Here is a 22,291-nt window from a genome sequence, read left to right on the forward strand (position 1 = left end):
AAGCAAGAGAGCTGAAGAGTTGATGAGGTGGAGTGGGAAGAGGGGGCAGAACAAAATCTGAGTACCAGGTGGGTCATTTATTCAACCTTCAACAAATATTGATGAGGCACTGGAATATAGCTCATGAACAAGCACAGACTGTTACTCATGGGACATATGTTTTAATGCATGAGCAACATGCATGTCTTGTATATTCTAATAGGAAAAGTGACCAAGAAATGGATAAAATGGGGCCAGGCACAGTGGCTTATGCCTATAATCTCAGCATTTTGGGAGGCCATGGCAGCTAGATTGCTTGAGTCCAGGACTTCAAGACTAGCATGAGCAACATAGCAAAACCTTGTCTCTATGAAAATTTGTTTTAAAAAATTAGCTGAGTGTGGTGGTACATGCCTGTAATCCCAGCTACTCAGGAGGCTGAGGCAGGAGGATCATCAGAGCCTAGGAAGTGGACATTGCAGTGAACCTAGATTGTACCACTGCACTCCAGCCTGGGCCACAGAGCAAGACCCTGTCTCAAAAACAAACACAAACACAAAAACAAGAATGATTGGGCACAGTGGCTCACGCCTATAATCCCAGCACTTTGGGAGGCCAAGGCAGGTGGATCACCTGAGATCAGGAGGTCGAGACCAGCCTGGCCAACATGGTGAAACCCTGTCTCTACAAAAATACAAAAAATTCACTCGGCGTAGTGGCAGGTGCCTGTAACCCCAGGTACTCCGGGGGCTGAGGCAGGAGAATCACTCGAACCTGGGAGGTGGAGGTTGCAGTGAGCCAAGATTGTGCCATTGTACTCCTGCCTGGATGACAAGAGTGAAACTCTGTCTCAAAAAAAACAAAAGAATGATAAAATAATTTCAAGTTTTAATAAGTGCAATGATGAAAACAAACAAGAGGCTGAAGGCCTGAGGAATTTTAAGAGAGAGAATGATGTCTTTAGCCTCAATAGGACTTCCTGGAGGGCCAGGTATAGAGGTTGCGAGGAGGGAAGAGTCAAAGATGACTCCCCAATTTCCTACGGGCTGGGCATGGCGCCGTTTTCTGAGACAAGGAAGCACTCATCAAAGCAAAGGAGCCCTGTGGTGGTCATCTGGGGGATCTTGAAGAGCCAGGGGGATGAGCACGTGGTATCCTTTGGATGCACTGGTCAGGGGCGATGTAGGGAAACACAGAGATGGAAGCTCTGCCAAGAATTAATCCAGTGAGGTTTGTTAGATAAAGCCCTCAGCACAGTGCTAGGAACATGGTGATGACTCAATACATGGTAGCTGCTTTTCTGTTAGGAACGGGCCAGACTCCTGATAAGAGCCAGGATGGAATAGACAGAATAGGAAAGGACAGGGTGAGGCATGCCAGGCAACCTGGGTCTCTCTGATAAGTGCTGTGTGTCCTCTGAGGATCACCAAGGGAAAACTAGAAAGCGGGTCAGGATGGAGTGGGGTTTCCCTCCCTGCGCACCTGCAATGGGGCCTAGGCATCCCTCGGCGCAGGGAGGCACATGTGTTCTCCAGGCTGGAGGCACAGGCTGGAAGCTTCTGGATCTGACTCTCGCCTGCAGCTGCTCCAGCAGCATTTGAGCACAGTAGGGGGCTGGGTCTTGCTGTCCTCAACATTAGCAAGCCAGGGAGCAGTTCCCTCACACTGTTAAGCTCCTTCCCATGGAGGAGATTTTCTCCAGAAGATTCCTTCCGCGGGGGCGTCTGCGGTTTCCCTTCCTGTTTGATCCCCGTTCCCCCTCCCTTTGCTCAGCTCCCCCGACCTCTCAGACACAGGACAGTGACAACACAACACACAATGTGACCTGCCGAGGCCAAAAGGTTTTCTGTCATTCCAATTATTCCTGTATCAGAATACACATGCAATTAAAAACTTTTCCTTTTTAAAACTTATAAGTTGAAAGAGGACCTTGGTCTAAAATCTTTGCTCTCAAAATAGATTTCTACTGACTGGAGTCGGACCCAGATGAGCTCTATAGAGTCAGACACTTTATCATGGGGAAGAGCACTAATATTAGAAATCTGAGGCTGGGCGCAGTGGCTCACACCTGTAATCCCAGCACTTTGAGAGGCCGAGGCAGATGAATCATCTGAGGTCAGGAGTTCGAGACCAGCCTGGCCAACATGGTGAAACCCCACCTCTACTAAAAATACAAAAATTAGCCGGGGGTAGTGGCGTATACCTGTAATCCCAGCTACTCAGGAGGCTGAGGCAGGAGAATTGCTTGAACCCAGGAGGTGGAGGTTGCAGTGAGCTGAGATCATGCTATTGCACTCCAGCCTGGGCAACATAGTGGGACTCTGTCTCAAAAAAAAAAAAAAAAAAAAAAAAAAAAAAAAAAAAAAAGAAAGAAAGGAAGGAAGGAAAAGAAAAGAAAAAGAACTCTGCAGTGCCAGTTTTCTGATCAGAAAAGGGATAATTATATTTACCTACTTCATAGGATGTCAGCTGTAATTATTGAAAGTTAATTTTTTAAAAATAGAACTTGGTATTTCCTGCCAGTACTTTTGAACTTCAGACTATCTCTTCTCTTTCTCTCACACACACACACAGACACACACAGACACACAGACACACACACACACACACACACTTCCTTTCCTCAGGAGGCCACAGACAGCATTTCCACAAGCCTCACGAGCAATCCTAATGAAAACGCCTCAAGGTGGCTGTGATACAAAAGCCAAGGAGGCTTTGAGTAACACATTCCTAATTTTAAAAGCTTCTGGCTTATCACCTTCCCTTTTAAGTTTCCTATCCAGGGCGGATCAAGATCTGAAAAGATGTCGTGGTGAGACCGCTGGGAAATGCTATGCATAGCTTCTGTTTTCACCTCTGGGATCTTCCCAGGCCTTCCCAGGTCCTAAGAGGAAGGTGGGATGATGCAGTCTCCTGCTGTAGTTCGGCCTCAGCAGGAGAGAGAAGTCCAGCTGGTCACCAGCACACTGCTCCTCTCTACCCTGTAAGCCCGCTGTGCCTCCAAGTCGGCTCACCTTTAAAGCCGGCTGAGCCACTCTCAGTAGAGGGATTGGTAGCCTGTTCTGTAGCAAGGACATGGGGGGAGTCTGGATTCCCCACATGGGACAACATCTGGTACTCTCTGGAAGCTTCTACATGTCCCCCAAGCATCCCTGCTACCTAGGTGAAGACTTCCGGGTCAGAAGTGTTACCCAGCACAGAGCTTGCTTCTCGCCCGGAAGCCAATGCGATGGTACCAGATGATAAGAAAAGATAAAACTGTATTGTGAACTGACTGGCCAGGGGACAGCAAACAGTGCTCAAGTCTGTTCCCCGATCGGGGGTGGCGCGAGCCTTTGTGGACTTTCTAACCAGTCCCAGGTGATGCCATGGCAGCGGGTCTGCCAGGCTTGTGGTGGGAAGTCAGGGGGTTAAAGCTTTTCCCTTTGCCCATGCCCGGGCAATTCTGGTTCTGCATCACTGTAACACGGTTAATGTTACACCTGGAATGGTTAATCAGTTGAACTGCGTTCGGGTTACAGAAGCACTTGGAGTGGTCAATAGGTAAGCCTCAAAGAGGTTTCACAAAACCACACATCTGAGATGGGGGGCTTGCTGATGTTTTCGAGCAGCAGTTCTGACTTTTTCCCCACCCAGGTACTTTTTCTTTTCCTCTTCTCTTCTCTTTTTCTTTTCCTGAGCTCATGGCAGCTAGGACCACAGGTGCGTGCCACCATGCCTGGCTAAATTTTAAAATTTTAAAATTTTTTGTAGATAGAGGGTCTCCCTATGTTGCCCAGCTACTCTCGAACTCCTGGCCTCAAGTGATCCTCCCACCTTGACTTCTCAAAGTGTTGGGATTACGGGCGTGAGTCACTGGGCGTGAGCCACTGCACCCGGCCCTCACCCAGTTACTCTTACTGGCAAAGGAGAAAAATAAATTCCCTGTCCTCCGGGCCAGGGGCAGAGCAGAGATTTGCCAAAAGCATGAAATAGCTTGTTTTATCACAAACTCCTGTGTGGCCATAAAACTATGTGTGAACTTTACCCTTTATTCCTGCATATAGATTTGTTTTCATATACAAGTCATGATTTGTACTCTATCAAACTACTTAACTCTCCGACTGCACCTCCTAGGAATTTTTAAATAAAATTGAGGCTATGGGAGGATGCTTGGGGTTTGTCCTACAGCTACATGTGACCTGATGTTCCCCAGCTCACACTTGGGGAAGAAGCATCAGTGGTGGCCCTTAGCTGTCCCTGGGCCTGCCCTGCCCAATTGCACAGGGTGCTGGGCAAAGTTATTTCTGCCATGCCCTGCTGGGACTTCCAGACAACTCCTGACTGCACGGTGGTGTTTGAGCTTCCAAGACTCTCTCTGGTCTTGTCATCATCTCCATCCTCCCATGTGGGTGCTTCCTTTTGGGTGTTTTCCTAACAGCACCATTGCATCTGTTGGAAAATGAGGTCGTCACCTCTCTGCCTCTTGTTCCTTCACGTTTCTCCAATATTGTTCAAGTCTTGCAGACTTTCCTGCCAGTTTCCCAGCTTTGTTTGCCATTTCAGTGTTCTGGCCAGAGGTGGAGACCTAAGCCCAACAAGTAAACAAACAAAAACAAATAGATGACTCAGAGCTGACCAAAGAGGTTTGCAACAGCATTACCTCGGGGACAGCATTACCTCGGGGGCTGCAGGTTCAAAGGAGTAAGCATGACTTCTGTTCTGCTGCGAGGCTGGTAGTTAGGGGAAGTTTGGAACAAGATCACCAATCTCAACAGAATGTGGTCCTTCCACATTTCCAGCAACAAGTCAGAGAGGCAGCCTCACCATAGCTTAGGGCAGAGAGTGGCCGTGGGAACTGTGCCGGTAGCTTTGGTTGAACCATGAAAATCGGGCAAGTGACTTAATCAGCTCATCCTCTGAACTGACTGTGCTCGTTCAAGTATCATATGCACAACACCTTAAATCTGCTGTTGTTTTAAGTGAGCAGACAATGTCCTGAATGATGGTTTAAAAAAAATCAGAAAAAAATGTATTTTTTTTTCTAAACTAAAGTTGAAAGAGTATAATAATCAGGGACACAAAAAGCAGATTTAGTGATTTTTTTTTTTTTTTTTTTGGGTGGTGTCCTGCTCATTAGAGTCCTTTTTTTTTTCAAGACAGAGTCTTGCTCTGTTGCCCAGGCTGGAATGCAGCGGCGCAATCTTGGCTCACTGCAACCTCCCCTCCCAGGTTCTAGCGATTCTCCTGCCTCAGCCTCCCGAGTAGCTGGGATTACAGGTGCACGACCCCATGCCCAGCTACTTTTTGTGTTCTTTTTTTTTTTTTTTTTTTTTTGAGACGGAGTCTTGCTCTGTCGCCCAGGCTGGAGTGCAATGGCCGGATCTCAGCTCACTGCAAGCTCCGCCTCCCGGGTTTACGTCATTCTCCTGCCTCAGCCTCCTGAGTAGCTGGGACTACAGGCGCCCGCCACCTCGCCCAGCTAGTTTTTTTGTATTTTTTAGTAGAGACGGGGTTTCACTGTGTTAGCCAGGATGGTCTCGATCTCCTGATCTCGTGATCCGCCCGTCTCGGCCTCCCAAAGTGCTGGGATTACAGGCTTGAGCCACCGCGCCCGGCCTTTTTGTGTTCTTGATAGAGAAAAGGGTTCACCATGTTGGCCAGGCTGATCTCTTGATCTGCCGGCTTGGCCTCCCAAAGAGCTGGAATTACAAGCGTGAGCCACCGTCCCTGGCCCCATTAGAGTCTTATAATCATGGATAGTATCAGTAGCATCGGCACCCACAAAGGCTCCCTCTGCACTGGATCCTGTGCTCAAGGCTCTATGTGCATTTTATTACTTAATTATCTTCACAACCCTCTGAAGTAGATTCTCTTATCACCCTAATTTTGCACATGGCTTAAACTTAAAGGGATTAAAAAACTTCCCCAAGGCTGGGGAAGTTGGGGCTTCTACCTGTAATCCCGGCACTTTGGGAGGCTTAGGCAGGTGAATCACTGGAGCCCAGGAGTTCAAGACCAGTCTGGGCAATGTGGCAGAAACCTCCATCTCCATACCAAAAAATTGCAAAATTAGCCTGGTGTAGTGGTATATGCCTGTGGTCCCAGCTACTTGGGAGGCTGAGGTGGGAGGATCACTTGAGCCCAGGGGGCAAGGCTGCAGTGGGCTGTGATTGTGCCACGGCACTCTCAAACAAACAAAAACCTTCCCCAAGTTCACGCAAACTGCGAAGTGTCAGAATCAGTCTCTAAGCTCTGGTGCCTCTGATCAGGAGTCTTTCTCTTGACCACTGTGTGACACATCCACACCCACCAGCTGTGTCTCTGGAGAAAGCTTACCTTTCCGTGTTCAAGATAAGGAACAATATCTAAAATGAACAGAAGCACCGGAATGCTGGAGTCATATTGTCTTTCTGATTGTTAGTGTATTTGTAGCTTTGTATTACTTTGTATTTAAGGAAGACATTTAGTGAGGTACTGTGTTTTGTTTTTTGTTTTTGCTTTTGCTTTTATTCTGCTAGAGATTATCTTGACTTTCAGGAGTTAGAACTCGCTTCTAATAAGAAGATATTTACATCCGTAATTTAGCCAGTGTATCTCCTGTATTGACTGATTTTATTACCCCCTGATGCTGGAACCGTGAGTTCAGACAAAGCAGACAGATTTCAACATTTGTATAAAGGCTCCCTCAAGAGGGCGCTCCTTGCAAGCCGTAGACTTGTTTAGTTCTCTTCAGGCCTGACACTTGATTTTGGAGAGTATTTTCAGAGAATGCATTGCAGTCCTGCATGAGTACGGAGGAAATTCATGGAAGAACCATGAGGAAACATAACAGGAGTGCCAAAATCTGAGTGTTTAGGATGCAAGTTGTGAAGGTCCAGGGAGTTCGATTTTTATAAAGATTACTTAAAGAAAAACCTCTAAATTCTTTTCCTGTGTAGAATCATAGAAGGGCTAGAAGAATTGCTTTTCCCTATTTTTAAGGACTTGGTAGGAGTGACGGTGGGAGAATTCTCAGCTCTTCTAGATAACCAATTACATCATTTAATACATTGATTTGATATCCTGAGTCAGATGGTATTAGGATATTTGTTTTTGTCCTTTTAAAAATCATATTAGGGTCAGGTGAGGTGGCTCATGCTTGTAATCTCAGCACTTTGAGAGGCCGAGGTGAGTGGATCACCTGAAGTCAGGAGTTCAAGACCAGCTTGATCAACATGGTGAAACCCTATGTCTACTAATAATACAAAAATTAGCCGGGTGTGGTGGTACACACCTGTAATCCCAGCTACTTGGGAGGCTGAAGGTAGGAGAATTGCTTGAACTTGGGATGCGGAGGTTGCAGTGAGCTGAGATCACGCCATTACACTCCAGTCTGGGTGACAAGAGCAAAGCTCCATCTCCAATAAATAAATAAATAAATAAATATCATATTAACTCTTCTAAAAAAATGCAGAGGCACAGCTAAAAGGCAATAGAGAAATAAGAATGGAATTCTAAATAATGTTTAATTAACCCAGAAGAAGGTAAGAAAGGAGCAGAAGAATTTAAAAAACATACGGGACAAACTAAAAATAAATTTGAGCAGCAGACTTAAATGCAATCACATCAGTAGTTAACATTAAATATAAATTGACCAAATGGTCCAATTTAAAGATATAAATTGTTAGCTGCAGAAATAAAAGCCCAACTATATGCTGCCTTTAAATATAAATACAGATAAGTTGAAAGAAAAAAGATGGACTATGTCACAGAAACAGTATGCTTTAGAGAGCTGGAATGGCCATATTAATATATAATAAAATAGACTTCAGGATGATATTACCAGAGGTAAAAGGGACAATTCTCCAGGAACATGTAAGTCATAAAACTGTATATGTCCAGCAATAGAGCTTAAAATACCTGAAGAAATATTGACAGGCCAGGCACCATGGTTCACATCTATAATCCCGACACTTTGAGAAGCGAAGGTGGGAGGATCGCTTAAGGCTAGGAGTTTAAGATCAGCCTGGACAACATAGTGAGACCCTGTTGCTACAAAAAACTGAAAACTAGCTGGATGTGGCAACACGCTCCGGTAGTCCCAGCTATTCAGAAGGCTGGGGCAGGAGGATCTCTTGAGCCCAGGAGGTTGAGACTGTAGTGAGCTATGACTGTGCCACTGCACTCCAGCCTGGGCAACAGAATGAGAGCCTGTCTCAAAAAAAAAAAAAAAAAAAAAGGAAAGAAAACAAAAGATTGACAGAATTTACAGGAGTAATAGACAAATCCACCATCACAGTGGCAATTTTAACATCCCTCTGTTAGTAATTGATGGAACAACTAGACAAAAGCACATTTATTCATCTAAATTGGCCATCCACAGCAGGGGCTGAGCTGCAGTCAGCCAATGGGTGTTCCGCTCACGATGGTTTCTATTTAGTGTTCCTGGCTAATGAAGCAGCAGCTGTCTTAGCATCCTTTGTTACCCAGAGGACGTCTTGAGATTGATTACAGTTGTTCCAAGGGTGAACCTGAGTCTTTACCTTGGCAGGCAAGTTATGGAGGATTTCCTCTTTACTCCAACACTTGAGACCAACCCTGTTGTCTAGACAGGATGAGTTTCTAGTGAACAGAGTAAATTGCTTCCACCCAAATAAGGCACCTATCTCCAAGGAGCACTTTGTAACTACCGTTTGCTACAACCCCAGGCTGCCAGGGAAGCAGGTTCCTCTGAGAGTCCTCATTTTGATTACACTGATGGGCCCTTAAGCGCAGAGATTAGAGTTTTACCTATATAGTTAAGTGACACTTAAAGTCCAAGAGCTATTATCTTCCAGCCATCCACTTCAGGACCAGATTAAGTTCGGCTAGGAGCTGCTTAATAGGATTATGGAAACACAAGGACCAGCCTCATCCTCCTAGCTCCAGGCAGATTCCCCTCACCCCACCACTTATCAGTTCTCAGGCTAACCATCTCCTGAGAAGCAAATTTTTCAATTTCCTGCACTGATAGGATTTAACAGTTTTCCAGGGCTGAGAAAATGGGGGATTCGAACATTGTGAACACTCTGTCCGGGTAACACAGAGGCCTTGTTTAGGTGAAAGCATCTTGTGTTTCTGTGTCAGTTAAGCCATGCGTGGTGATGGAGGCAGCACCGTCTAGACTGGTCTCAGAGCAATTCCTCTTTTTTTTTTTTTTGAGACAGGGTCTCGCTCTGTTGCCCAGGCTGAAGTACAGTGGGATGATCTTGACTCACTGCAACCTCCGCCTCCTGGTTACAAGCCATTCTCCTGCCTTAGCCTCCCAAGTAGCTAGGATCACAGACATGTGCTGCCACACCAGGCTAATTTTTTTTCCCCTTTAATTTTGGTATTTTTAGTAGGGTTGGGGTTTCACCATGTTGACCAGGCTGGTTTCAAACTCCTGACCTCAAGTGATCCGCCTGCCTCAACCTCCCAAAGTGCTGGGATTACAGGCATGAGCCACCATACCTGACCCAGGTACCCAACTTTAAAGAAGAAATTTTGGTCACAATATCCATCTCCTTTTTAAGGGATGAATTGTTTAGGTTCATTTGGTGGTTTTCTAATCTTAACATTCTGTGGCTTAACATTCAGCACTGAGAACTGAGGATTTGAATTCTGATGTGAGAACTTGATCTGATGAATGAAATGAGGGCATTTCTTTCTCCACCTCCCTTTCCTGGAGGTGCTAGGTACCTTTGCCTTCACTCTATCCTCAGATCAGCTTAGCGGGGCTCCTGCCTCTAGTGAGAAACTAATACCCTCTGCCAAAGCTCCTATATGCATATTTTTAAGCTCCAGATGAACGTTCCTTTTTAAAGAACTTTTACAACAGATTTGTTGTAAGACATTAAGCTAGAAAGAAGTATTATCCTACACTGCTCTTATACTCCCGTGTTTCGGGTTGGTGGCCTGCTTTTTCTTTTGAGGACATGTCTCATTGATGTAATTCTAAAACAATTTTAAACCCACAGATTAAGAACATATGTTTCTTCATGGCACATGTTGAGAAAGACTTCAACTCATTCTGCAGTCGTTACTGAAGAATGTCTTTAAAGCAAAATTGCAACTAGTCAGCTCCGTTATCTACAAATTATATCAAGTCTTGACCCAGAGAGTCAGACCAAAGGCTTATCTGACCTTGTGTTCTTCCTCTGACAAAGGCCCCAGTTTTTTCAATTGTTGTGTGGGAAAAGTGGGTGTGGTGGGGAGGGTGATGAGACGGAAAGATGTTTTCCCTCCCTTGTGTCAGTCACAGAATGTCAGGAATGTTCCTCAAAGGTAGATCTGTCAGCATGACCTTTGCTAACTCCTTCTTGAATTTATTTATATTTTATCTGCTACCTCTTGGGACATAAGTTTCACATTTTTATTATCTGCAGTAGTACAGTACTTCCTCTTTTTGCCCTAAAATCATTTCTTTCAAGCTTCAAGGAGCATCCTGGGTCTCAGTATTTGGAAGTGATGATTGCATCTGTATTTTCTCCATTTGGTTCAGCTTGATCCCAGAGGCTCTGATGGTATCTGCTCAGCCTTTGTTAAGACAGAGCAGGCTAGTTTTGGTTTAGAAAATGGAAATTTTTCAAAGGAAACTTCCTCCACTAGACAAATAGTTTTTGAACTGAGGTTTTGATTAGGGTACAGTGGTCCTCATTGTTGAAATGCAGGAACACTTCTTGGTGACCGCTGACAAAGGGTTAAACATCACAGACAGCGTTAGTACAAGTTAAAAACAGAACCTATCCAAAGCATATAACATACACTCCAAAATAAGCCAGGCTCGCTCCTCGTTAATGGGATCATTGCAGACATGCCAAATTCTACAACTAGTCAATTGTATACATATGGTAAAACTTTTCATACCATTCAACATTTGCTGCAATACGATTTTAATTACATACAGATTGGGTAGCTGGAAGAAAGCACTGGAATTAAATAGAAGAAAGTTCAACACAAGCCCTTTTATAAGCGGCCCTGGTTTAGGTTAGGGATGTATGCAAATGACTGCCAGGGACAGGAAGAGGAATGTGTGGTTTGGAGGACTCTGGGGATGGGACATGACTCATCTTCAACCTGGGAACACAGTTGTTTATCTGGAAGGGGCGAGTTTACCGAAACGGTGATTATATTCCTTTTGAAGTTGAAACTTATGCTGATGCTTGCACCTTGTTACTTACATTCTTCCTTCCCAAGCATAGGGTAGTCTCTGCAGACAAAGTTGCTCTCTGGGCAAAAATTGCATTCAGTTGGAAAAGCGGTGGGGGTTGGATATGGGAGAATGGTACTTCTGAAACTCCCCCTGCCGCCCTTTATTAGGCTGTGTTTCTTGTTTCTTTGAAGTTGATTTTACATAATGATTTCAAAAGTGGTGCTGTTTATTTTGCGCAGGAAAAGAGTCAGGAAGCACATTTTGTTTCGGATTTTGAAATGGTGATGGCCGTTGTGGGAGCGTGGATAGGCCTTTGCCTTTTGCAGAGGGGGAAACCACCACTCTGGAATGTGCTTTCCTCACACTTTCATGGCATATCTTTGGTTTTTCTCATAACTTACTGGAATGGCTTTTACTGACTAAATATCTTTTTGGTGAGCTGCCCTGCATCTCAGCTTTCTCTTTTGTGAAATGAAGATAACATCCCCCAGTGCTGATTTCATGAGGTTTTTGCCTGAAGAAGTTTGAAGACTTCAAGACACAAAACCTGACAGAACTGCAGAGCCTGAGAGCATCTCCCAGGGAAAAGATGGAGTTAGTGTAAGAAGGATGTGGAACAAGCCCCGCTTTCTAGAGCCGGTCCTGTCATCACAGCAGGCCATCTCCGGGATGGGGATGTGTGTGCTGGGAAGCTTAGTGTAGGGACCAGCAGGGGCTCCAGGAAGAAGGGGACTGGGCCTCCTGGGAGCCCCAGTCACAGAGTGGGTGAGCCAGTGGATCCCAGGTGTGGGGGAAGACAACAGACCCACCCCAACATCATCTTTGGCCAGGGCGAGCATCAGCAGTTTCCACCTGCTCTGCAGCCTCTTGGCTCACCTGGATGTGGCCACAGCAGTGACAAGCGTCTATATCCATGCTCATCCACCTCTCTTGGTGAACATTCACATACAGAAATGAATCTGCAGACATACACACTCTAGTCTACTTCTCTGTTGTTTCGGCTTTCGCTAAGTCATTTTTTCTTGAGAAAGTCACCAGTTTTAGCCTAGAGGGAGTTGTGGACTTATGATCTATTTACTTAAATCATTGAGTTATTTATTTACATTTCTCCCTAATAAATATCTATAGGTTGGAATATCTTACTTTGAGGGAGATGGTGGGACTAACTAGCTAAAATGTAACCTCTAGTTACGAATTTCTTGAGGGCAGCTTCCACATCTTACCCTCTTGCTGGTAACTCTAAAGTTAATTTCACTTTGTTGAAATGGATTTTTTAAATGGATTGTTTAATGTGTTCAGATATATACAAAAATGACATCTACCAGTCATACAAGTCAGTTTGTCCCTGTTTCAAAAGAAAGGAAGGATGGAAGGATAAAACGAAGAGAAGGAGGAAAGTCATTTGTACTTCATTTCAAATAGGAATTCCTCATTTCTTCTTTGGTATTTACACCAGTGGCCTTAACATATTGATCCCAAGCAAAATTAAATAATTCTAGAAACCACTTTTACAGAGCCCCAATACTCAGTTACCAAGCCCTAAAGAAGCAAGAGATACTGGATTTAGCTGCAGGGGATCTTTTGCTGTGCAAGGCACCCCAAAGAAGTCATGTTATACATAGAGTGCCACCGTCCTGTGCCCACTTTGCCATCTACCACCTCCTCTGTTGAGACCACAGTTTTCTGAGGTCTTGGCTAAACTCAGCCACACAGAGACCATCTTCCCCCACACTGGGAAAGAGGACAGGTGCAGGGGGCTGAGGTGGGGCTTCATCAGCATGCAAAGGCTGGCTGCTTTATATGCGGTGTGGCTCGGGCCTATTGCTCCAGGGTCTGACTTCCCTCTTGCTGACCTTTACCGCTTTGCCATTGGGTTCTTAACCCACTCATGTGCCAAGAGAACGCCAGACAGTAACATAGGGAAGGGCATTCTAAGCACTAGAGAGGAAGTAAACATGTGCGGGTGTCTAAGAACATGGTACAGTTTTGGATAACAAAAAGTTTACCATTGTTGGAATACAGGAAAAAGGGGTGAGTGGCAATTTACTGGCTATAAGGCTGGTACGCCAGATTGGGGCCAATTTGCACTCACCATGGTAAATTTTCATGACATATTTATGTGTCTGTATCTCCCGTTTGTTTGCACCCTGATATCTAGGAATGGGTCTTACTGACTTTTTCCAGTAATTCCTCCGTTCCATTGTGTTTTTACAAGGGCCCAATAGATTTTTCTTGAATGGATACCTGAGTGGATACCGATTAGTGCTGGAAGTCAAGTTAGCTCAGACTGACGAGCTGAGTGGACTATAAACGGGTCGTCTACCATGGTGATTTGTTTGGACTTTATCTCCTAGGCAATATATATTCATTAAAGTTTCTAAAACAGAGGAGGGACCTAAACTTATCCGTGTTTTAGGAAGTAATTCTGGCTATAATGGGACAGATTGTTTTGCTAGAGACTAGAAGTTGTAACAACAGTTAAGAAACTAATATAATGGCTCAAAGGAGATATGAGAAGGCCCAAGAGAATAGAGACTTCAGAGAGACATTTATAAGGCAGAATTTGGCCGGGCGCGGTGGCTCAGGCCTGTCAGCCTAGCACTTTGGGAGGCTGAGGCAGGCAGATCACTTGAGGTCAGGAGTTCGAGACCAGCCTGGCCATCATGGCGAAACCCCATCTCTACTAAAAATACAAAAATTAGCCAGGCATGGTGGCACGCACGTGTAGTCCCAGCCACTCAGGAGGTTGAAGCACGAGAATCGCTTGAACCCGGGAAGTGGAGGTTGCAGTGAGCTGAGATGGGGCCACTGCACTCCAGCCTGGTCAAGCAAGTGAGACTCTGTCTCAAAAATAAAACAAAATAAAATAAAATAAAAGTAAAATGTTTAAGGCAGTATTAGAATCCAGCCCCAATTTTTGGTGAAATCAAAGATCATTGTTGGCCAGGTGTGGCGGCTCATGCTTGTAATCCCAACATTTTGGGAGGTCAAGGTGGGAGGATTGCTTGAAGCCAAGGAGTTTGAGACCACTCTGGGCAACATGGCGAAACCCTGTCTCTAGAAAAAATACCAAAAAAAAAAAAAAGAAAAGTCAGCTGGGTGTGGCGATGCGTACTTGTAGTTCTAGCTACTCGGGAGGTTGAGGTAGGAGGATCATCTGAGCCCAAGAAGTTGAGGCTTCAGTGAGCCATGATCATGCCACTGTCCTCCAACCTGGGCGACAGTGAGACCTGTCTTAAAAGAAAAAAAAAAGGTCACTGATGCCTCAAGTGAAACTAAGTATGATTTTCAAGTATATTTATATTCAAAGAGGAAAAGGAAAAGAGATCCTAGCAATTGGACACTAAACATAACTGACTGACGTTCATTTAGAATAATGACACTTAGTAAATAAGCATTGGGTGACCAATAAGATTTACACGGACACACAAAAGAACTGATCTTTACAGGAAACAGAATATGCATGTTGCTTTTATAATATACATGCTTTATAAATACATGAGTGAAAAGTATATACTGGTATAATAAGTATTATCAGGGCTGCTGCATGTGGTCTCACAGGTTGTGCACTGCACAACTCTAGGGGACAGCACTAATAATAACAATAGGTCACCCGCACCCTATATGTCCGTTTTATCCTTCAGCTTAACAAGTTCATGGACTGCTGCTTTGAGTAATAAGTAAAGATGTTTAGGATGGGAATTTGATAGCCTTGCGAGGATTAATCATCTGATAGAAACCTTCTATGGTCAGGTCATTAGTGTTAGGTGTGTGTTGAGTAAGAGTAAAGGACGTCTTTAAAAAATGAGAGAAGTTTTTCTCCTTCTAAAAGACTTAAAAAAAAAAAAAGGTGGAGTCTTACTCTGTCTTCCACACTAGAGTGCAGTGGTATGATCTTGGCTCACTGTAACCTCCATCTCCCGGGTTCTAGCAATTCTTCTGCCTCAGCCTCCCAAGTAGCTGGGATTATAGGAGCCCACCACCACTCCTGGCTAATTTTTGTATTTTTAGTAGAGACGGGTTTTTACCATGTTGGCCAGGCTGGTCTTGAACTCCTGACCTGAGGTGATCCGCCCGCCTTGGCCTCCCAAAGTGCTGGGATTACAGGCTTGAGCCACCGTGCCTGGCCATAAAGGACGAACTCTCGCTCTGTTGCCCAGGTTGTAGTAAAGTGATGCGCTCCTAGCTGACAGCAACCTCTGACTTCCAGGTTCAAGCAATTCTGGTGTCTCAACCTCCTGAATACATGGGACTACAGGCATGTGCCATGACTAATTTTTTAGTAGAAATGGAGTTTCGCCATGTTGACCAGGCTGGTCTTGAACTCCTGACCTCAGGTGATCTGCCTGCCTTGGCCTCAAAGTGCTGGGATTACAGGCATGAGCCACTGTACCTGGTGTCTTCTACCCTCTTCTGATAACAGTGGCCGAATCAAGCGTTTTTGTTGGTGGTGATGTTTTAAGGCTTCCTAGTATGTAGTGTGCCCCATGCCACGATGCTTGGTGTTTCTGTGTCTTGTTCAAAGTGAGTAATGCAGAATGACATGTGGACTCGGCCATTAGAAGGAATGGATTCACAGAAGTGGATGAAGAAAATAGGATCCCTGATATTCTTTCACAACAATCATATGTTGCTTCAAAATTTTTGTGGATTTTGCTCACATGCTTCAGGGGGAACAGCTCCAAAATGTGACAGCCCAGAATTTAGGTTTGGCTGGCTCTTGGCTGTGGCCCACTGTGACTGGGGTTTCCGAACCATCACAGCAGTTCTCAGCGGCCCGAGACTCAGCCTGGAGGATGCAGAAGGCTCTGCGCAATGTGTCAGAGCACAGCACCCTCCTGGATGTTACTCTGCTGAGAGCTAACGGAAAGGAATGAAGCCTTGTTGATTTCGGAGCAGCCCAGACGAACTGCATTGTAGACAATCTCCAGATACTCAGCCCCTTGGGATCCAGTTGCCAAACTGTGGTCTGGAATGGGGCCTGGGCACAGTGCAGGTAGTGTACAAAGATCTGTTTTTCTCCCCACACATTCGTCTAGTGGAAACATGTCAGGTTGCCTCCTCCAAGGCTGTGCATTTATTTTGAAGAATGTTAGAGAGGAAATATATTGCGTACCATCTTCCTCCCTCTTTGGGAGTGTTTATTGTGATTGGAAATCATTCTAGTCCACATGGCTGTAGTGTTCCCCCACTCTTTGTGCTCCTATGTTAAACGGCCCTCTGTGCAAATAAACAGAAAAGGGCAACGTTTTAAATTCAGCTACAGAAGGAGTGAAGTTAGACTCTGGAGAGCTGGGATCGCATAACCCTGGCTTGTGTGCTCTGTGGCGTGCTTTCTTTTCTTGCCTCTGGAGTGAAGCCAGAAGGTACAGTAGGGGCCTTCGCTGGTGCTGGCCAGGAGCCCAGACTCAGGTATTCTGCAGTGAATGGCACTGCTGGCTCTGCTTTGCCATTTGGTAGAATTTACCTGGGGTTTATCTTGACTAATCCTGCTGGAAAAGGACATTTTGAGTTGCTCTGAACGTCATTAAAACCTAAATGTAAGAACCAAAGCTGAAAAACTTGTGCATTTTGGATATGAAACTTTTTATTTTTGTTTATTTATTTATTTATTTTTGAGACAGAGTTTCGCTCTTGTTGCCCAGGCTGGAGTGTAATGGAGCGATCTCGGCTCACCGCAACCTCTGCCTCCTGAGTTCAAGCGATTCTGCGGCCTCAGCCTCCTGAGTAGCTGTGATTAGAGGTATGCGCCACCACGTCCGGCTAATTTTGTATTTTTAGTAGAGACCGGATTTCTCCATGTTGGTCAGGCTGGTCTCAAACTCCCGACCTCAGGTGATCCGGCCTGCCTTGGCCTCCCGAAGTGCTGGGATTACAGGTGTGAGCCACCGCACAGGGCCTATTTTATTTATTTATTTATTTATTTGTTTATTTATTTGAGATGGAGTCTGGCTGTCTCTCCCAGGCTGGAGTGCAGTGGCACGATCTCAGCTCAGTACAACCTCCGCATCCCGGGTTCAAGCGATTCTCCTGCCTCAGACTCCTGAGTAGCTGGGATTATAGGTGCCTGCCACCATGCCTAATTTTTGTAGAGATGGGGTTTCACTGTGTTGGCTAGGCTGGTCTCGACCTCCTGGCCTCAGGTGATACACCCGCCTCGGCCTCCCAAAGTGCTAGGGTTACAGGCGTGAGCCACCACGCCCGGCCCAGCTTCTGACTTTGTAAGAAAAAGCAAACCAACAACCCAAACTGTGAACGAGATTAGAAGAAAAAGCAGGGGCTCTAGTGGCCAGGGTATCTGATTTTCTGCTCTGGTTCTGCTACTGTGTGCCCCTGGGCATTTCATTAGCTTCTCTGCTCCTCTTATTTCATCCATCAGATGAAGACAATAGGACTACTTAGTAACCAGAGTCTACTTACCCTTCTGTTATGAAGAACAATTGTGATTAAACTCTCTGCCTTATCATGAATGTTAATCCTTGAACGTGTTAGTTAAACCTGAGCCCTTGGTTTGGAATTTAGATGTGTGCAAAACCACATAATCAGGAAACATTGAATACAATTTCATTTACTTTTTATTTTAATTTTTTATTTTTTTGTAAAAATAATAGAGATGGAGTCTTGCTGTGTTGCCCAGGTTGGTCTCAAACTCCTGGACTCAAGCAATCCTCTGACCTCGGCCTCCCGAAATGCTAGGGTTACAGGTATGTTACTTTTAGTATTTTACTTGAAAATAATTTATTAGCATTGATAATAATGAAAATGGTGAATACTTACAGGATACCTTTTGGTTCATGAAGCAGTTTCACATGAACTATTATATTTGTTTCTAAATAAAATAAAAGATCATGCCCTGGCCAGGTGCCGTGGCTCACACATGTAACCCTAACACTTCGGGAGGCCAAGGTAGGTGGATCGCCTGAGCCCAGGAGTTTCAGGCCAGCCCGGGAAACATGGCAAAACCCCGTCTCTACAAAAAATTACACAAAATAGCCAGGCATGGTGGCACATGCCTTGTAGTCCCAACTACTCTGGAGGCTGAGGTAGGAGGATCACTGGAACCCAGGAGATAGAGGCTGCAGTGAGCCATTATTGAACTACTCCACTCCATTCTTGCTCTGTTGCCCAGGCTGGAGTGCAGTGGCATGATCTCGGCTCACTGAAACCTCTGCCTCCTAGGTTCAAGCAATTCCCCTGCCTCAGCCTCCTGAGTAGCTGGGGCTACAGGCACACACCACCATGCCCGGCTAATTTTTTGTATTTTAGTAGAGACGGGGTTTCACCATGTTGGTCAGGATGATCTCCATCTCCTGACCTTGTGATCTGCCCTCCTCGGCCTCCCAAAGTGCTGGGATTACAGGTGTGAGCCACTGCGCCCGGCCTAATTATTCTGTCTATTTGTACTGATATTTGTACTGTCTGACACATATGATGGGTGAAGAAACATAAAACATAAATATCTGGTTGTTACTTTTCTATATGTTTCTGGGGTTGATTATTTTGTATAGTATCCAGTTCTTGTCATCATCATAATCCTGTATGGGGAAAATATGGATGAAATCGTAGATAAGATAATTTATCTTGATGTCGTCTCATATTACTGCTTGTTAACAGATAAATATTCAATAACCAAGACACCAAAATATGACTGCCCCTGAGCTGCCTCTCATGGCCACGTCATTGCATACTGCACGTCAGAGAGCCTTACAGTATGAATGAGTGCCACAGGTTACTCTGTGGGTGGACCTTTTTTCTCTTGCCTCATATCCGTACTCAGAAACCTGAGATAATATGTCCACGTGACAGTCTAGTGGATTGCCCTGAATCTTCAACTTACCAACATGGTACCCAGAAGATGTCTGAAGGAAGTTTTATTAAAGTAACAGAAAATTTAATAACTATATCCTGATAAGGGAGATCACAGTAAACTGCCATCCCAAAGGAGCCTCCGTTCTGGGGATTAAGATAGTATGAAGGTGCCGGGTGCGGTGGCTCATGCCTGTAATCCCAGCGTTTTGGGAGGCCGCGGCGGGTGGACCACAAGGTCAGGAGTTCAAGACCAGCCTGGCCAAGATGGTGAAACCCCGTCTCTACTAAAAAACTACAAAAATTAGCCAGGTGCGGTGGCAGATGCCTGTAATCCCAGCTACTCAGGAGGCTGAGGCAGGAGAATTGCTTGAGTCTGGGAGGTGGAGGTTGCAGTGAGCCGAGATCACGCCACTCCAGCCTGGGCAACAGAGAGAGACTCTGTCTCAAAAAAAAAAAAAAAAAAAGTTTTAAGGGTCCTGAGTCTGACTCCTTAACCTCCTGGCCTTCTGGACTCTGATGCTCTCCTGTACTCTTTTGGCAGTGGGATGGTAGGAAGTTCCGTCCAGAGCTAACCAGTGTTTGTAGACTTCCATCAGCTCCCACAGTTCTAGCAATTAGGGCTAGAATTGGGGGTCCATCTTCTTGAGTCTGGGGCTCTCATGCAAATACAGAACTGGTGTCATGGCCTGACAGGTGCCCATCCCCTGTCCCAGGCTATAAGAGAAAGGAGCCCTGACTCTGTTTTCCTCTCTCATCCCTAGAACTGCCTAACACTCCTTCTCCAGCTCTTCCTATCTCTGGGCATTCGATTTGGGCATCTCACCTTTAAAAGACTTCTCTTGGTGACAAACCAAAATTGTACCAGTTCACTCCAGGCACAGTGGCTCACGCCTGTAATCTGAGCACTTTGGGAGGCCAAGGCGGGCACATCACTTGAGGTCAGGAGTTAGTCCCTAGGCAGACACTTGCTCCTCTTGGCCCTCACCATTTTGTATGAGCCTCTAATAAAGCACTGGTCACTTTATTCTATAACTCAAGAGCTTTCACACTTTTTTCCACCATGGCCTAGAAAAGGAAATATAGTTTACATCGCAAACCAGTACACACAGAGGTTTATGTGATTGATAGAGATACATAGACATATGCCCTTGTGAGTTTCCTTACCTTTACTATATACACACTATTTTCTAGTCTATGCTATTCTGTTCTGCTTTGTTTGTTCATTTATATATTTTTAATGCTAATCAGGCCGGGCGCGGTGGCTCACGCCTGTAATCCCAGCACTTTGGGAGGCCAAGGTGGGCGAATCACTTGAGGTCAGGAGTTTGAGACCAGCCTGGCCAACATGGTGAAACCCCATTTCTACTAAACACACAAAAATTAGCCGGGCGTGGTGTGGCCTGGCACAGAGCAGACTCTGTCTCAAACAACAACAACAACAAAAAATACATACGTACATGTATATATATTTTTAATGATAATCAAGACCCACTAAATGAATCTCATGACCTTTTAATACATTAAAAGCTGCACTTTGAACAACGTAGTTCTAGTTCTGATTCAAGATCTAGAAGAATTTGCTCAAAAAAAAAAGAAAAAAAGAAAAGAAAACTGAGTTTGGATTAAAATGCCTGAATCTGCTTCTCTCCTCCCTGTTAGATTGTGAGCTCACTGAGGACAGACAGTTTGTCTGTTTCTCCTTTATATACTCAGCACCTACCTTGGTGCTTGGCATGTAGGAGATGTGCAGATAAATATTAACTGAACCAAAGAACTCGGCCTCTCTGGGTCTTCGTGCCCCCATTTGTAAAATGGAGAAGTGCCCATGTGCATTCGGGGGGCAGTTGTGAGAAGAATGAGATCATTCACCTGTAGCAGCAGGCACAGAGCCCAGCGTTAATAGCTGCTCAATGAACCTGCATTTCTTTCTGGATTTCTACACCTAGCTCTTTCTTGGATTGACCACTTGACTCCCCTGCATTTTTTAAAAGTGTAATGAGAGGTTGAACTCTATTAGCCTCAGTTCCCAACCCGCTTAGGCATGCTAAGGTTTTCCAAGATGCTATGGATCCTGGAGGCAAATTGCCCTTCAGGGACAGCAATTTCTTCCTGAAACTCAGCACATACAGGTCAGGCATTGTCTGAAAATGTGAGCGGTCACGGGGCAGAGTCCTTTTTGTGACCCCCTGGTGGGACTCGTTTCTACATGAAAAAGTGTGACTTGAGCTGATTATTAGCATTTTGTTGCAAAAATGTAAATTACTTCCACATCTAGAAAGATTACAAAGTAAGTTTAGGCCAGGCGCAGAGGCTCACGCCTGTAATCTGAGCACTTTGGGAAGCCAAGGCGGGCACATCACTTGAGGTCAGGAGTTTGAGACCAGCCTAGCCAACATGGTGAAACCCCATCTCTACTAAAAATACAAAAAAAAAAATTAGCTGGGTGTGGTGACGGGCACCTGTAATTCAAGCTACTCGGGAGGCTGAGGCAGGAGAATCACTTGAACCCAGGAGGCAGAGGTTGCAGTGAGCTGAGACTGCGCCATTGCACTCCAGCCCGGGCAATAAGGTGAGACTCCGTCTCAAAAAAATAAAAATAAAAAATAATAAAAAGTGTAAATCCAGCATGAATTTTGGAATATTTTCTGAATCAAAAGCCTTCATAAGAGCCGTTATTTCAAAATTGTGACCCTAAGTTAAGTCTGATGTAGCAGACAGAGCCCTGGTTGATGAACTTCTGACTTGGTCATTAACTGGCTGCTAGATTGCGGGTGGGACAGCCTCCCTGGATCTCATTTCTTCATCTTTGAGGAGGAGTATCCCATTCATCTCCAAAGTTCTATGACCCCAGATTTGAACCTTGGAGTCCTTTGTTTTACATTCACTGGAATGTATTAACAAATGAGGAGATAGTATTTCAATGAACACATCTCAGTTGCAGAGTCTAATCAAATGCAATGCCTACAACATTTTCTCTATAATCATTTCTTGCTACTATCATATAGAAAGATTAGATGATGCTTGAGCCAGCCTTAGAGCCAGTGGAGAGTCAGGTTAGCTGTTACTTGTGTACATAAAATCTCAAAAAACAAGGTTTTGCGTGAAGTATCATGGTAGTTTGCTCTGAATTGCACCTCGTCTTATCCATGCAATGGGAACTTTTCATTTAATGTTGCAGATTGATCCCTCACCTGTGGGTAATTTAATGAGCCTATTTGTTGTTTTCTTCTAGGACAGAATGACTCGGAAGATAATGGAGCTTTGAAGCTTCTAGCAGAATATGAAGTCTTTCATCTTCAGCTATCTGGGTTAAGTTTAAGCAGGTCAGTGGTGAGTTCCATTTGTACCCGTGTCTTTGGAAGTTCCTAA

The 22,291-nt window shown here is 44.9% G+C and overlaps 1 protein-coding gene across 6 annotated transcripts in view; it reads left to right on the forward strand.

Moving 5' to 3' along the window:
- The window catches only part of SCAF8 (SR-related CTD associated factor 8), a 228,446-nt gene that overhangs the window by 187,581 nt on the left and 18,574 nt on the right, over nucleotides 1-22,291 (forward strand). For all 6 annotated transcript variants that reach the window (XR_001490106.4, XR_012433558.1, XR_001490104.4 and 3 more), the window contains one exon: nucleotides 22,155-22,245. The gene's annotated coding sequence lies outside the window, so the exon portion shown is untranslated. The remainder of the gene's footprint in view (nucleotides 1-22,154; nucleotides 22,246-22,291) is intronic.

The sequence above is a fragment of the Macaca fascicularis genome, chromosome 4 (assembly GCF_037993035.2).
Source record: "Macaca fascicularis isolate 582-1 chromosome 4, T2T-MFA8v1.1".
NCBI classification, from domain to species: domain Eukaryota; kingdom Metazoa; phylum Chordata; class Mammalia; order Primates; family Cercopithecidae; genus Macaca; species Macaca fascicularis.